The sequence below is a fragment of the Suncus etruscus genome, chromosome 14, assembly GCF_024139225.1.
Source record: "Suncus etruscus isolate mSunEtr1 chromosome 14, mSunEtr1.pri.cur, whole genome shotgun sequence".
NCBI lineage: Eukaryota > Metazoa > Chordata > Mammalia > Eulipotyphla > Soricidae > Suncus > Suncus etruscus.
Window position 1 is genome coordinate 32065289 of NC_064861.1, and position 15703 is coordinate 32080991.

The window sequence follows — 15703 nt, forward strand, 5'->3', positions numbered from 1 at the left end:
GTTCGTCTTCACAGTGTTTCCCACCTAGGGTGATTTGTACAGGAGAACCTGAGAAGTAAGGTGCTGCAAGTAAGATCTTGTGGGACCCTAATCTAGTCGACAATTGGGTCTTCTTTGCAGGGGAATCATCTGCTCCTCATTCTGTGGAGAAGCAGAGATATGGCCCTCTACCTCTTAATCAGATTCTCTAGGTTTAGAAAAGTCTAAGGCACAAAGAAACCAAGGGCTTGGGGATTGTCATGCCTGGATTTAAATGGTCTCCTTCACTAACCAAGAAGTACTTGGAACAAATAATAGCCTCTCCCCGACTCTCTGTTTCCTCAGCTGGTTCAAAACAGGTCATGACTTCTGCTCAGCTCATTGAAGTTGAGTTCTACGGGGGAGAACTGTCACTCCTATGTTGAGTGAGTCAGTGTGTAGCCCTCACCTGAGGTCAGTCATCTGTGCTTGGAACAGTGTACGGAGGGTTGACCTCTATCCTTGGGTATTTGTGGGGATTGTACAGACATGTGGTCACTGTATGGAAAATGTTGCTATGTGTCTTACACATAGTGGAACTCTGTGAATGCCATTTCTATTTTATTACTGAAAATAGCAAAGACTCTGCTCTGTCTGTATGTGTTTTCTCAGGCTGACCAGTACTATGGTAGACAAATATGTTACATATTATCCCAAAATCTAGCTAAAAAGCAACTATTGTATGATTCATAAAGTAGACAGGGCTTGTCCTAAAAGGAGTTACTTGGTGTTCTCAGCCCTGGAAAATCCAAAATTGAGGGTCCTGGCCAATGACATGTGTCTTTTACCCCATACAGTCCACTAGAGGACTAACTTAGCAGGACTCCTGACTCACACTCACCATGTGGTCTTAGGGCATTTACACATCATCTTCCTTGAAAAAGTCCAGCCTGAGTAATATCAAAATTTCTCCAAGATGGGGCCAGAGCAGTGGTGCAGCAATAAGGCGTTTGCCTTGCACGTGGCTGACCTAGGACGGACCACAGTTCAATCCCCTGGCATCCCATATGGTCCCCCAAGCCAGGAGAGATTTCTGAGCACATAGCCAAGAGTAACCCCTAAGTGTCACCTGGTGTGGCCCAAAAACAAAAAAAGCTTCTCCAAGATGTCCCAGTGAAGGATACAGATGTCCTCACCCTGCTAAATTGTCACATTCTATTATTGTGAGTCACTGTAGCCAGCCTTAGTACCAGGGAGGACAACCATGTGCTCTCAGAGGCACCAGGGAGAAATGTGACCATCTTTACTATGCCTGTTACATTTCTTGAGAGATGCCTGGGCTGACTTGAAAAAAAAAAATGAGATTGCTGCTGGGTTCCATGAGATCAGCAGTTAATTCAGATTATGTAGGATACTACTATTATTCCCCAGCATTTGGCAGTCATCATGGGCCTTCAGTGTATGCTGGGGACTCTGTCATTACCAGGAGTTTTTTCCCTTTCCATAGGGCCCTTTCAGGAGACTTTGCTGACTACCCTCTAGAATTCTGCAAAGCCAAAAGCAAGCAAGACCAATGGGGTATGTTTCTCACACATTGGGTATAGCCTTGGTCAATAGGAATCTAGATTATCAGAGTAGTGGGGATGGAAGAGAGGATGGAAGTAAGGAGGAAGGAAGGAAGGAAGGAAGGAAGGAAGGAAGGAAGGAAGGAAGGAAGGAAGGAAGGAAGGAAGGAAGGAAGGAAGGAGGGAGGGAGGGAGGGAGGGAGGGAGGGAGGGAAATAAGGAAGAAAGGAGGGAAATAAGGAAGGAAGGAGGGAAATAAGGAAGGAGGGAAATAAGGAAGGAGGGAGGGAGGGAGGAAGGAGGGAAATAAGGAAGGAAGGAAGGAAGGAAATAAGGAAGGAAGGAGGGAGGAAAGAAGGAAGGAAAGAAGGGAGGAAGAAGGAAATAAGGGAGGAAGGAAGGAAGAAAAGAAGGAAGGAAGGAAAGAAGGAAGGAGGGAGGAAGGAAGGAGGAAGGAAGGGAGGGAGGGAGGAAGGGAAGAAGGGAGTAAGGAAGGGGAAAGAAGGAAGAAAGGGGAAGGAAGGAGGAAGGAAGGAAGGAAGAGAGGATGAAAGTAAGGAGGAAGGAAGGAAGAAAGGAAGGAGGGAAGGAAGGAAGGAAGGAGGGAAGGAAGGAAGGGAAAGGAAGGAAGGAAGGAAGGAAGGAAGGAAGGAAGGAAGGAAGGAAGGAAGGAAGGAAGGAGGGAGGGAGGAAGGAGGAAGGAAGGGAGGGAGGGAGGAAGGGAAGAAGGGAGTAAGGAAGGGGAAAGAAGGAAGGAAGGGGAAGGAAGGAGGAAGGAGGAAGGAAGGAAGGAAGGAAGGAAGGACGGAAGGAAGGAAGGAAGGAAGGAAGGAGGGACGGAGGGAGGGAGGAAGGAGGGAAGGAAGGAAGGAAGGAAGGAAGGAAGGAAGGAAGGAAGGAAGGAAGGAAGGAAGGAAGGAAGGAAGGAAGGAAGGAAGGAAGGAAGGAAGGAAGAAGACTCACTCTCTTGGACAGCCATATTTACTCTTTTGTTTCATACAGTAAGATTTAGATATGAATGGGACTGAAGTGGCACATGCGGTGAGCTAAGGCTTGCCCGGACAATTGTCCCTGCTGCTTTGGCTACTTTGTGAATGCACCTCTAGAACCAAACTTGTGAGGTCTGTGACTTGCCCTTTCCTCTCACTGTTCCTGCTGAGAAGACAACGATGAACTTGAGACTGTCTTCATCTCTATGGAAACAAACATCACTGTCCCAGGGCCACTCCCTGAAACCTTTGCAAATGCCACTTTCCCATTATGCTCAGCCCCTGGCAGATGTCAAAGCATGTATTGAAAGCAACGTGCCTCCCCTCCACTGGACCCCCGTGGCTGGAACAAGACTAGGCTACAGAAGAAGAATGTCTGACTCCACAGACAAGCAAACAGCAGGTGCAACAAAGACAATTAACTCAATTGCTTTTTCCCCAGTGGTTTTTCTCTTGTAAAGTTTGCTCCTAGTGCAAAAAAATCTCACTTCCTACTTACATTCACATCCAAGCAGCTTCATGCCTGGGTTTGGAAGTTGCCTGGAAAAAGAATTGCACCTGCTTCTGGCATCTTCCAAGGGCTGTGTAGAGCTCGTGTTTGTCCAGTCTTCCTCAATTCCTAATGACAGGCATTTCTTTACCACACACGTCTCAAAGGCTGGTGTATGCAGCAAGTGTCTGTAAGCAATGATGTGCCATTCATCAGTAATCAGAGATCTGAAAGCAAGAATGTGTGAACTCTAGTGCTCTCCCAATTAACCTGTAAGTGGAGCGAGGGGATTCGTTCTAATTGAGTTACTGCTGGGTGGAGTATACAGATGGAATCTGGGTCTTCCCTCCGGGATAGTCACCTTCTGCCAAGAATAAGGTCACTTATATGCCCAGGGACTAGATTTCTCAACATCCCTGACTTCCCTTCAACAGCCTAGCGGGCACAGAACCCACAATCCAGTGAACCCAATGGTCTGACACGTAGTGTTTAGGAGCCTAGAAATCTGTACTGACAGGACCATCTAACTCAGCACAGCTGTTTCTGAGACATAAGTGAGCTGGGACTCAGCCCTCCTCAGAGCCCAGCTGTCATGGGAACTGTATATAGGATAGTTCTTCCCATCATCCCCTGGTGCTAGTTGGTCCAGGGGCACACGGGCTGAGACCCTGCCTCTGCCTGAGGGACACATATGCTAGAAACATCCCTAAGAGATTTGTGATGATGAAACAAGCTCTACAGGGTATTGGCACAGAGCCTGGGCACCTGCATTTCATATCTCTGGTCTTTCTGCTGGGAAGAAGGAGACAACCTCATGACATAGTGACACTCCAGGAGATGGGCTTAGGATCCTAGTCATGGGGCCACCTAGGGGGGAAAATCTCTAGAACACATCCAGGCCTCAGGGTAGAAGGCCCCTTGAGAGATGTTGCATTCTCCCAGCATAGCTTTCCAGTTGAGTTCCTCCCCAGCATGTGTGGTCACCTTCAGAGCCACTTCCAAGGAAAAGAAGAGAGAAAGGCAGAGAGGGAGGGGTGAAGAGGAGGGAAGGAAGGGAGGGAGAGAGAAAGAGAGAGGGACAGAGAGACAGAGACAGAGAGACAGAGATGGTGGTTTCTGAGCTGCAGCTGAGACTGCAGAGACAGCTTGGAGTGAGCTTAAGCACTTTTACCAGTTGACTTGCCTACATGGCAGGAGGCACCTGAGCTGAACACTTAGATCCTAAAAGTCAGATTAAGGTTAGATTTCAGGGAGTCTTCTGGAGTCTGAGACCTAGTAGGCAGAGGTGGGGCTGTGTATGCAACTGCTCTCACTCAGAACTGCCACCTCTGTCAGGGCAAGACCCTTCGGCACTGCTCAGCACAAGTCACACATGTGAGTATGTTTAGGCCTCACTGTGTACATTATGACCTGGAATGAGTATCTCCCCCAATCCTAATCCTTTTCTCTTTCAGGACAGGGATACGAAGGTCCTTCTCCTGAAAGTTCCTCATTCCTATTCAGGGCCTGTCCATTATCACAGGTCCCTCACAGCAGGTAACATCAGGGTTAGAGGGTCCCAGAAATAGCCGCCTCATGCTCTCTCCCTCTCACCCTCTGTGTACATCATCAGTCCAGGTATGTCCTCTGGAAGATTCCAAGAGCCTATGCACCTGGTCTCAGCAAACTCAGCCCCACACTGATCTGGTGCCTGAAGTGGACACTCCCAGCAGCAGGCCTTACCAGCTGGGCTATGCCTCATGTAGGCCAGCCTGGGCCTGCTAAGGCCCCACTGCACCAAGTGACACAAATTGGCTGGGTTTAGTCTGTAGGATCAGCTCTGCTGCCATATCTCAGACACTTTCCCAGATATAGCCCCAACTGCTGTGTCAGAATAAGAGCACATGTTGAGGAGTCTATGGGTGGATTCCAAACCTCTTCAAGGTACTTGCTGACAGAAATACTGACAAATGGTTCCCCCATTGCCCTCCCCACTCATACACACATTCAAGACATATTTAGAGTCTAGTTGGGTCTGGCTTAGGTGGGAGCTCTGCATGGGGAGGTGGGAATGAAGGTCTGGGAAGGTAGGGCACACCTGTCTGAGCCCCTCCACAGCGGGCTTGGGGTTCATTCCCGGAGAGCAGCATATAGATGCAGAAGTTGGTCAACATGGAGACCTGTGAGCACCAAGCACCTTCAGAGGCCTGGCCCCTCCTTGACCTGCTGCTCCTTGTCTTTAGGCAGAGAAGCCGAACTGTTGCTTTGCTCCTTCCTTAAAAGTAGAGGTGCAGCCAGGCTGTGAGGTTGCTGTGTGGACACCCAGCTAGGACTGAAACCCAGGGCCTCCAGACTCGCCCTAAGCAGCACCATGGAGATCCTCTGCAGATCAGCAGATTTTCTCCAGGAAAAGGGGACTTTGGGGCCTGAAGAGATGGAGATAAGGTACTTGTTTTATATAGTCAGTTGCCCAGCCAGTCTCTAGCACTGTATACAGTTCCCCAAATACCTCCAGGGCTCGTTCTGATGAACAGAGCCTGGAAAAGCCAGTGGAAATGACTGAATGTGCCTTTGTCAAGAAAAGGAAAATTGGGGTCTTCTCAGATTCATTCAGTGTGGAAGTCCCTTGGACATTTGAACATTGAAGAGTCTGACCCTGAGGATGTAAGCAGGACACTTGAGGCCGAGAGGTTTTCTTTGAACCCAACAGCTTGGCTTCAGGCTGACTTTGGCAGGACTTGCTGCAGCCTGATTTTGAGATCTTATGTTGTATTGTTAATACAGCTAGAGAAGGGACACAGAAGATCATCAAGATCTTGTTAAAGCTAAACATGGGGCTTGAGAAATGATACAGTATCTAAATTGCTTGCTTTGCATAAGGCCAACCTCAGGTTCAATGCCTGGTACCTAAGAGTGATCCTTGAGCATAGAGCCAGCAATAAGCCCTGAGCACCACTGTGTGTGGCTCCAACACAAAGCAAACATGTGTTTGCAGCCCTCCTGTTGATGGTGACAGCCATCAACATGCTCAGACCTACTGCTACTTGCTACCATTCCTGGCTGCTCACTAACCCACCCTACCCTACCAGAAAGCCCAGAGCCAGTATCCATCACCTTGACCCTCTCAGCGTCTGCAGCTACTAATTGGCCTGAGAACTGTGTTCCAGATAATCAGAATCGTTCATCTCTTTCTAATGATCAGAACAGTGTCCAATTAGGGAGCCTGGGGAGTGCTATTTATCCATGTATGAACACATACATGGACACAGACTTCTTAGACTTGCTGACATTGAGTCTGTAGTTGCACAATACTTGGGGCAGGGTGGGGGGCACCTCTCTGACATACCCAGACTCCTAGAATACCTTAGACCTTCAGGAGCTCTCTTTGGAAACTCTGTTGTCTTAGATGCCATGGGCCTCAGGAAGCTGAAGGCTCCAGAGATTTGGTAATAGTTTTACTCCACCCCCTAGATAGAGGAAGCAAAAGCCCTACCAGGGAGTCCTCAGCACATGGAGCAGAAGAGTGAAACCTACTCATGTCATTCCTGTATGCACCTCCCCACCTCACCTCCAGTTCACCAAACAAGACCCTTTTACATGGCTTTGCTCTTCCTTGCAGGCCCAGCTCTGCCCGGTGTAATGGGGCCACAGGAGACCCCACCGAAGTGTGGATGAGATAGGGTCCTTTCAATTTGGCTTCCTGGGGATACATGAAAACTGACATCAGAGCATTTCAGTGGGCAATGAGCCCTCTGTGTTCTTGTCTTGATGGTCTTGTCCCTTTACAGGGATGGATGGTTGGGCAAGTGGAGGAGGCCCTAAGGGCGTTCCACCACCCGTTACAGGGTGTGGGGCATACAGAGATCACCCCAGCATGCAGCCACCAAGAACAGCATTGGGGCTTCAGGAAAGGCCCAGACCTGTCTTGAGTCCCTGCTATATCCTCAGAACCCAGAAGCTCAGCTATGAGGGAGCAGAGGGTGAGTGAACAGAAAAATGGGGGGGGGGGCAAAGTTAGTGCATGCTTGAATCTGAAGTTAGAGAACTTCTCTTTTCAGAGAGGAGACAGAGGTTTCTTCAAATAGCTGTTGAACAGCTTTGCCTGCCAGAAGCTCCCAGTTTGGGCTTTCGTGGCCTTGTTCTTAGGCTCCTGCATAGACTAGATCAGGACATACCAGGTCTGGAGAACAGCCTCTAGGGGCAATCTTAAGCTTTAGCTAAAGTTTTGTGTTTTCAGAATATTCTCAGTCATCTATTGGTTTTAAGAAAAATAAAAGACATCATTGTGATAATGCCCAGAGACAATAGAGGTGAGGACCTGAAGGACTGGCTCACAATATGAAGCTCACCACAAAGAGTAGTGAGTGCAGTTAGAGAAAAAACTACACTGACAACCATCATAACAATGGTAGTAAGTGAGAGAAGTAGAATTCCTGTCTCAGGGCCAGCACGGTAGCACTAGAGGTAAGGTGTCTGCCTTGCCAGCGCTAGCCTAGGACGGACCGAGGTTCAATCCCCCAGCTTCCCATATGGTCCCCCAAGCCAGGAGTGACTTCTGAGCACTATAGCCAGGAGTAACCCCTGAGCATCACTGGGTGTGGCCCCAAAACAAAGCAAAACAAAATTCCTGTCTCAAATACAGGCAGGGGAGTGGGGGAAGATTGGGGCATTGGTAGTGGGAATGTTGAACTGGTGAAGGGGGGTGTTCTGTTTATGACTGGAACCCAACTATAATTATGCTTGTAATCATGGTGTTGAAATAAAGATATTATTTAAAAAAATAAATAATAATAGAATTCCTTAAATTCTGAAATTAAATTAAAAAATAAAGTTTTGTGTTTTGTGTTTTGTTGTTGTTGTTGTTGTCATAATTAAATTCTGCTGTTAAAAATATGCACAAACCAAAAAATGGTGGCGTAAAGTGTTTTTAGACATTGTTAACAGAATCAGCCATGAAGAAAACCTACATTAAGCTTTTCTGGAACATAGTTAATGCTCAATAAATGTCAGCCCATACATCTTACCTATCAAATTCACCAGGCAGAGGGGCACCCACAGGCCTAAATCCATGGATACAGATGAAAAATTTTGCTCCTTCAAGGGCCTTTCATTTCTGCAGGCTTAATTCACAGGCACATTTTTGCTAGGAAGGGTCAATCATTTCCTGGGTCCCTGAAGGCTGCTCCCCTCTGCTTCCCAGAGTGGAGACAAGATTATTCAACCTCAAAGCCCATGTGTTCCTCTCAGTTGTAGGAATTCCTGATGGAGAGCCCTGCGTCTGCTAAACATGATGGCCACATGGTCATAGGGGACAGAGTCCAAGGGACTGAGGAAGGCTTGGGTGCACCTGGATGGTAGCATGACCCAAGTGACAGCTGGAAAAGCAGTTCTTTGGAATGCGTTATTTTCTTGTCTCTGATGTGTTGGGCAAAAATCTCTTTTCCTCCCTGGTTCCAAAATAATCCTGTGCATATGTCTATTTCTCAAGCTCTTTGAGTGCTTCCCAAATTGTCAGTCAATCCAGGAGTATATTTTCATCATCTCAATATGACTCTTAGATTAGATTCCTGACCTGACCCCAAAGCTCTCCCCACATATCACCCTCCTCCCCAAACTGTAAGTCATTACTGTGCCCCTGTCTGCACTGACTTTTTGAACTGCAGAATGTTTCAGTGCTGCGTCTTAACACAGATCTGGGTTGCCTCCCTGAAATCTTGGGTACAGACACTCCTTTTGATGGGGTCACAAAATTAGTGACCTCTAGCCTTGATGCTGTTTCTGTAAGGGGAAGGGAGGAGGTCTTTGTCCATCCCCCCAACCAGTGGCATGCCTGACCCCAGCGATGTTCCTTCCCCACCTGACCTCAGTAGCACCACACATGCATACTCATTTTGGGTCTATGGCATGTTCCAATGTTCCATCAGTCTTCAAGGCCAATGCTCACTCATAGCTCTTCATCCTGCCCAGTGTGGGACCTCTTTTTTTTTGTCTCCCAATTCACAATACAGACCAGGCAAAGGGCCTGGGTTGAAGTGTATATGGGGTGTATTTACTGTACCTCCTTTTTCTTTTTTTTTTTTTTTTTTTTTTTTTGGTTTTTGGGCCACACCCGGTAACGCTCAGGGGTTACTCCTGGCTATGTGCTCAGAAGTTGCTCCTGGCTTGGGGGACCATATGGGACACCGGGGGATCGAACCGTGGTCCGCCCAAGGCTAGCGCAGGCAAGGCAGGCACCTTACCTTTAGCGCCACCGCCCGGCCCCTGTACCTCCTTTTTCTATACAGTCAGTGTAAAGAACACAGCCTGTGGTAAGAATTGGGAGGCCTTATCTTTTCTTTTTTCTTTTATTTTTATTTAATATATATAAAATCCTTCACCAGTGCAACATTCCCATGACCACTATCCCAAGTGTCCTTCCTCTCCACCCCAGTGTGGGAACTCTTGACCTCCGAAATGCATCATTGTTGTGGATTTAGTCTCATAGGGAAAGAAAATAACTTCAAACTCTAACCACTCCCACTATCTTGGTCACCACTATCATCTCCTCCTACACCTCCAGCTGTTGCCTCTGGACTCCATTGCCACAGACCCCCACCCCTCCTTCCCCGGTACCCCACCTAGCCCTCAGAGACTCTCTCTCTCTCTCTCTCTCTCTCTCTCTCTCTCTCTCTCTCTCTCTCTCTCTCTCCTTTCCCCCTTTTCATCTTTCTTCATCTAGTCCTCTCTACCACCGACACTGCTGAAGCCCTTCCCATCAGAAAAGGAAGGAAGGAAGGAAGGAAGGAAGGAAGGAAGGAAGGAAGGAAGGAAGGAAGGAAGGAAGGAAGGAAGGAAGGAAGGAAGGAAGGAAGGGAGGGAGGGAGGGAGGGAGGGAGGGAGGGAGGGAGGGAGGGAGGGAGGGAGGGAGGAGGGAGGGAGGGAGGAAGGAAAGAAGTAAGGAGGGAGGGAGGGAATGCGAGAGAGAAAAAAAGAAGAGAAAGCCTTTGGGAAGCTCCTATTGGTCTCTGCATATCATTCTTGGTACAAGGTTGTCTTCCCAAGGGTCAATGTCTTTTCTAGGTATGGAAGAAATTAGAGTAGTCCTGCTTCTGAGGGTCCTCTGTGGAGACCCCTATGTGCAGAGCACAGGCAGGAGTGGGGCGAAAAGTAACTGAGATGGCAAGGCTCAGGAATCCAACAAGAAGGAAGACGTGAATGTTCCTACTTCTGAAATGCAAGCAGGCCAGCTCGCCACTGAGGTGCTGCCTGAGTGGGTCTGGACTGAAGTTTCTGCTGACATGCAACAACATAGGAAATGTCAGATTCCGGGGGGGGGGGGTGTTCTGGGCACCTGCATGAAAGTGAGCACACTGAGTAGTCAGAGGAGGGGGATGCCTGTAGAGGCCAGCACACCAGCTCCAACTTGTGCTGAGGGACTCAGCTTTCTCCATCTTCACTGTTGCTAAATCACAAAGGAAGCTGGAGCTGGAGCTGGCTGCCGTCCTGTGCTGCTTCTCAACCCCTGTTCAGAGCCCCCATGGTCTCACTCCGAACAATTGCTGCTGTCCCATGAGCCTGTGCTTGATTCCCAAGCAATAATAATACAAAGAACATGAAGGGTAAATAAAAGAAATTTAGCAAGAGTTACTTTTTAGAGTGGCTTCAAGGAGTTCATTAAACAGCATTTTAAATTAAACACATTTCTAAGGTAGATGTGGAATTGTTAAATTTCACAAATTTCCCCCACTTGCTAATTGCCTAAGAATAGCAAAAATATTTTTAGGATTACATGTGTCTCTTTCTCACTCCCTGGGCCTTGCCATCCAGCCCTGACACTTCAGACTTTTGCACTTTCTTCATCTACCTTCCTTGCACTGGGTGCCACACAGACCCTCAATTTCCTTCACTCCAGCAATGCATTTCCATAGCAGCCTCGTCTTGAGCTGCTTTATTCAGTCTTTATACACCCAGCCCCCCAAATCTGACCTGGAGGCAGAATCCAACAGGGTCACTCCATCCTCATCCTGGAAACCTGCTTAAAGTATACAGTCTCCTGACTCCTGGGTCTATCTCCCTTCACCCCTCTCCAGTGACCTCCCACATTGCCCCCCTTCTGCTTTTACTTCCCCTCCTCTCTCCAAGCAGACCTACTTCCCCATGGGATCCCTCTGCCCAGAGATGAGGGATAGCAGGGTGTGGAGGGGAAACATTTTGGTGAAGATGCAGGTGAAGCACAACCAGCCCCACATGAACACACACTCTGTCCCCATGGGACAGGTCTTTCAGAAAGCAAATTCAAAGATAATCCTTAAGAAGTTCAAGGCGGGGCCGGGTAGGTGGCGCTGGAGGTAAGGTGTCTGCCTTGCAAGCGCTAGCCAAGGAAGGACCGCGGTTCGATCCCCCGGCGTCCCATATGGTCCCCCCAAGCCAGGAGCGATTTCTGAGCATATAGCCAGGAGTAACCCCTGAGCGTCAAACGGGTGTGGCCCAAAAACCAAAAAAAAAAAAAAAAAAAAAGAAGTTCAAGGCATGATCCCTGAACATGAAATACCAGATATGCTCCACAATGCCCAAATGCAAGGGCTCTGTATTACTTTAACTCAGCACTAGCTTTGAGTTTTCTGTGTCATGAGCAAATGGGTTTAGTCCTTAATTGCTGCAGACTTCATTGCATCGCTCCAGTACACTTTGCTTACTCACTCCTATGGCATGAGTCAATTAATTGCATGAATAAAGTTTGCTTGACTTTGGGGGTTGTTAGGAAGAAAGTGCCTCAGGAAGAGTTATTTTGGTATCCTCTTGTGGTGAAAGGTTTTCTTTCATCTGTGCAATCTTGGATGAATAGTTAGAACAAGGTGTGTTGTCTCATAGTCTTTAGGAAATGCAGATTAAAACCACAACCAAGAATTAAATATTACCATAACAATATTCCACCACATATCTCCTATACTGGCTGGGACTGAAAGGACTGACCATAGATGTTGGTGGGATGTGGGGGGCCCAGAGCCCATGCACATCCACTGTGAATGGCTTCCTTTTACTTGGGAGGTTCATTTTCTTGCCTTTGTTTTTCTTCCTTCTATTCATTTCTGTTTGCTTTTCTCCTTTTTCTTTAAGTGGAATTCATTGTCTCTTGACTTCCATTATTTCTGATGAGAAGTGACGCTTTATTCTTATTCTTGTTTTTCTCTATTTTTTTTAAAGCAATGTATCTTTTTTTCCTTTGACTGCTTTTCCATTTTCTTGCTCTCTCTGGTTTGATGATTGATTGCCTTTATGTTTTTTTTGCTGTGTGTGTGTGTGTGTGTGTGTGTTGTGTTGTGTTTTACTGAGGATTCACTGACCTTCTAGAGTTGATGGCTTTTATTTGTCTTGCAAAGAAAGAAATTTTAGCCCATATTGTTTCAAATATTCCTTCTGCCAGGTTATCTTTCTGTTTTCAAATACCAGGTCCAATCATTTCTTTCTAGATTAACCCACAATTGACTAATGATCTGTTCCAGTATATTCATTATTTTTCTCCCCTGGTTATCAGCCTGGTTTCTTGGACTGAAGAAACATTATGCCATGAGTTTCTTGTGTATGTCATTGACAGCCACATGAGCCAGCCAAGTCCCTTCACCAAGTTCTTCCACCAGCCCTGTGTCCCTTTGACATGCTCCACCTTTTACATGCCAACTCCTTTCTTCTATGGGAACCACCAGTTAGTTTGATAATCCAAAAGTTTATTTCTGAATAGTCTTACTCATCTGTGGAATTTAAGAAAAATAAAAGACAGGCAATAATACCCAGAGACAATAGAGATGAGGGCCAGAAGGACCAGTCTATGATATGAAACTTACCACAATAAGCAGGGAGCACAGTTAGATCATTCACTGTATTGACAACTACTCTGACAACGATAGTGAGAGAGAGAAGTAGAATGCCTGTTCTGAAGACAAACAGAGGTGGGGGAAGAGGGAAATGGGGGACATTGGTGGCAGATGGTTGTACTGGTGATGGGTGGTATACATTCAATAACCAAAACCCAACTATAAACATTTTTGTAACCACAGTGCTTAAAGAAATTATTTTTAAGTTTGTTTCTTTTTAATTTATTGTTTATTTATTATTATTTACTTATATTCATTGATTCTATTCTTTGCTGTGTCTAGTCAGCTTCTAGTCAACGATTATACTCTGGCATTAGTGATTTGGGTTTTATTTAAGACTTCTCATCCTCTGAATTTTCTTTACATTCCTTCATAGCTAGCTTACAAGTTTAAAAAAAAAAGATATATGAATTGTTGCTTACCTGGGGCTTTTCTTATTGTTTTAATGAAAAAACAGTAATTTTTTCCATCCTAGCCCAGAAGCAAATACCATCTGTGAAATTTCAGAGGTCCTATTCTTCCCCACACCCCCATGTTATTGGAAAGTTGCAAGAACCAGACAGAAAATGAACTTATATCCTGCAGCCCAAGACCCCAGTGGTGTTTTGCTAACTGTGCTGATGAGAGAAGTCAGCACCACCTGCTATCATTCAGGCTGCCCTCCTCCTGGTTCTGCTGTTCACCACTACATTGAGGTTAAGAATTGGGGGCAGGAATGCCTCCATATTTGTGGCATGCTTTTCTCTCCACAGTGGGTGAGACAGGTGTCATCACTGGTCCTTTTAGCATCACTATAATATTGTTCCATTTCCCTTTAGAACTAACAAATGTTTCAGTGATGATGCTTTAAAGCTATGTAAACAGCCTGTCATTCTACCAACTTCAACCTATTTGTATTAGTTGTTGTTAGTTTTCTGTTTGTATAATTTTGTTTGGGGAGTCACATCCAAACAGTGCTCAAGGTGTGTTCAGGTAATCATGTGGTGTTGGGGAACACACCCAGACACCCTGAATATGCGCTTAGCCCATCAAATGATCACTCTACTTACTTTATTTGATTTTTATTTTTTGGCCTGAATTAATTAGTTCTATGATAATGAACAAGTAAAAATATTCTGGTGCTCAGGTTTTACTCCTGGCTCTGCTCTCAGAAATTATGCTGGGCAGGCTCAGAGAACCATAGAGGATACTGGGGATCAAACCCAGGCCACTTTACCTGCTAAAGCTCCAGCCTCCCATATACTTGCTTTTTAAAATTTAGCATGGGTCCCTCGAATTTTGTTGATTCCATGGGATAGTTTCTATCATTATCATTATTTATTCCCATGCTCAGTGTGTCCCAGACTTGACTGGTGACAGGCTCTTGTGTCCATTTTCTCAGTGCCATTAGCTATAAAAACTTCAATTTGGTGATGGGAATCCCCCCTGATTTTATGTAAATATGTACCTAAAATATTATGGTCAACAATATGTAAGCCACTATGATCAAAATAAAAATTATATTTAAAAACAAAACAAAAAACTTCCCTGATGTTCTGAGGGTATTCCTTCCTTTTTCTGCTCCGAAGCAAATTACATATTCAAGGTACCCTGCTCCTCCTGAGGTGACAAACTACAGTTAGAAACCAAGACATCAGAACTAACCATGTTTCATGCCTTTTACATTTTTCTGTACCTCTTGGAAGCATGAATGTATATGCATGTATGCATGTGTTTCAATATCCATAACACCTGGGCACTCTGAGGCCATTCTAGTACTTGTGCTTCGGATTTATAACTTTCTTCTGTGAGAAACCCAACTGCAGTATCCTTAGTGTGTTTATCTCCGTGTCCCCATAGAGAATTATTATTCCCTGATCCCTGCCAGACTGCAGCCACCTTACACTGCCTGGCCAACCCCCAGCCCACTAGAACCAGCAAGGCCATTGTCCCCTGGTGGCCCTATGATGGCCCAGGCCAACTTGACTACCACTATTCTCTGCTGAGTTTCTCTTCATGTTGAAGATGAGTCATTGTCAGACATTTTTCACCTTGCAAATAAAAAGAAAGTAATTACATTGTGTGTAGAGCTAAGAAGTCTGGCTTGTTTTAGATCATTTTATTTGAGGCCCATAGAAAAGGACTTTGGTTTCTGATACAATCTGATAAGTTAGTTCTACCCAAGCAGAATGAGAAGAGAGAGAGGTCTCCTCTTTTTAGTATCATGGAGAGCAGACTCAGGGGGCCCCAGGGGTTCAGAGCAATGACCCTGATCAGAAACAGAGAACCCAGGCAGATTCCCTGCCTTGGTTAAATCCCAGAACAGGCTCTGCTTACTCAGTGCCATGTCAAGCTCAGCAGACTGTTGTATTTCTTGTTTCAGAAGATGTCTCAGGGGCCAGGTATGACCTTGCATTTGTCCTCAACCATCTTTATGTCCCAAGAGAGGACATGTTTCTCTGTTGCTTTCCTAGTGGAAGCAGAGATCTAAGTTACTTGTGCCATCTGTGTCTCCATCTCTCCCAACAGGCCCCATGAATACACTTTTCTTTATTATTTAAATCCCTGGTGATATAAGAATTTAAATGTACTGAAAATATGCAGGTGGAGTAAGAGAAATTCAAATAGGTGTCTGCCCATGTCCCTGCTTCCCCCTCCCCTCTGCAGATCAAGATCTTCTCAGCCAAAGGAATGAAGACATGGGGTGGGGGGGGGGAGGCGGTAGAGAGGAACAATAACATCCCTAAGCTTATTTCAAAGTGTTCTTAATTGTTGCATTCTACTTTTGAAAATCATAATCGACCTCTACCTCTAGCTTGGTTATAGATAAAGGTGTTTTAAATCTTTTATTGATATACTGGTAAGAAAATCAGGAACACTGGGGATCTAAAA

At 46.0% G+C, this 15703-nt stretch overlaps 1 protein-coding gene and 2 pseudogenes across 1 annotated transcript in view; 1 reads left to right on the forward strand and 2 right to left on the reverse strand.

The window, feature by feature from the left end:
- Positions 1-15703, forward strand: part of FSTL4 (follistatin like 4) — a 336185-nt gene that overhangs the window by 152929 nt on the left and 167553 nt on the right. The gene's annotated exons all lie outside the window — the stretch shown is intronic.
- On the reverse strand, positions 8965-9110 carry LOC126028815 (uncharacterized; annotated as a pseudogene).
- LOC126028824 (uncharacterized) lies at positions 9215-9306 on the reverse strand (annotated as a pseudogene).